At 64.2% G+C, this 1537-nt stretch overlaps 1 pseudogene; it reads left to right on the top strand.

The window, feature by feature from the left end:
* The first annotated feature begins 1041 nt into the window (after positions 1–1041).
* LOC142862927 (uncharacterized) lies at positions 1042–1160 on the top strand (annotated as a pseudogene).
* The last annotated feature ends 377 nt before the right edge of the window (positions 1161–1537 follow it).

Raw genomic sequence — 1537 nt, 5'->3', positions numbered from 1 at the left:
TGCACAGACTGCGGGCCTCGCGCTTCTGAATGCCACTGGCTCGCCACCCACCCACGGGTGAACCTGGTCAGGGTGCTTTCTCTAAGGAGCAGACTCTGATCCGGGCGGGCTACCGGTGTCTCTGTTTGCTCGTTTCTTTCTTCCATTTCGGGAAAGTCTTCCTTACTGGGTGTGGAAATCTCCTATGCCTTTCCTCGCCTATTCTGTCAGCTTTAAAATTCTCTTTCAGTTGCCACCCTCACAGATGGATTAGGAAACTCTTTTCGGTGCATTCATTAGTGAAATGACCTCAAGGAAGCTCGAATCCAATATCTAATCGCCGGCTTTTAGCAAGTCCACACCCGAGGGTGGTTGGGGTCCAATCCAGCCCCGGGCCAGGCCCAGGCCCCTTGGACTGGGCCACAGGAGGACACAGAGCAGGGTCCCGGCCGCCACGGGAGCGGTGCCGGCAGTTCTCCAAGGGCTTGGGGGTTTTCCAGAGGTAGGAGATGGAGGGGACTGATTTCTCCAGCGCCCCCCAAACCACCCCGCCCCGCCCCACCCCAGCCATGGGACACATCCCGAGAGACGCCCCTACACTCGCTCCCCTCCCCCATGCGCTGTGCCCCAGCCCTGGCCCTGGGGAATAGGCGGCAGCCCACCCACAGGGCGGGGGCGCAGCTGACAGGGGTTGTGCGGGAGGGCGGCCCCTGGCTGGGGTCAAAGGGTGAGCGCGCGTGCGCAGTCAGCGGCCGCGCGCTGGGGGTGGGGGCGGGTAGGTGAAGGAGGCGAGGTGAGGAGAGGAGGGGGGCTGGAAGGTCTCCACCTTGGCGGGTCCAGCCGTGGAGGCGCATCGTGTCTGTGTGTGTGTGTGTGTGTGTGTGTGTGTGTGTGTGTGTAGACAGCCCCCCACCCCACCCCGCCCCGCCCCGTCCCTCACCTCAGTCCTCCGGAGTCCGCCCGACCGGGCCGGCGAACTCCACAGGCCCGGCGCGGGTCAGCGCTATCGCGGGGAAGCGCGGTGAGGCTGGCCTCTTGAGCGGGGCAGGGGCGCCCTCCGCGGTCTACGGCCACACCACCCCGAACGCGCCCCATCTCGTCTGCTCTCAGAAGCTAAGCAGCGTCGGGCCTGGTTAGTACTTGGATGGGAGACCGCCTGGGAATCCCGGGTGCCCTAGGCTTTTTTTTTTTTTTTTTTTTTTTGCCTGTTGCTCTGTCCCCTTGCTGGGAGCGCGGCGGCGGGGCGGCCGTCCGGCGGATCACCCCCACCCTCAGCGCCCGCCGCGGTGCCTGCCGCCCCAGCCCGCACCGTGGGGCCTCCTCTTGTCCCAAGCCGGGACACCGCCGCCACGGGGCAGCATGCGTGCCATCTGGACTGTCAGGTCTCAGACCAAAGGTCTGGTCTGTGGGAACCGCCACGCTGGAGGAAACCTCGAGAGTCTGAGAGGGGAGGGGGTTCCGGAAGGATTCCAGGATGTCACTTTGAGCGAGTATGTGACCAGAACTCGTCCCGTTGCTTTTGGGGTTCTATGGGCTACACGCAGGAATCTCTGGTGGT

The sequence above is a fragment of the Microcebus murinus genome, chromosome 20 (assembly GCF_040939455.1).
Source record: "Microcebus murinus isolate Inina chromosome 20, M.murinus_Inina_mat1.0, whole genome shotgun sequence".
Lineage (NCBI taxonomy): Eukaryota > Metazoa > Chordata > Mammalia > Primates > Cheirogaleidae > Microcebus > Microcebus murinus.
Note: the sequence above shows the minus strand (reverse complement) of the source record. Positions and strands in the feature narration are given on the sequence as shown.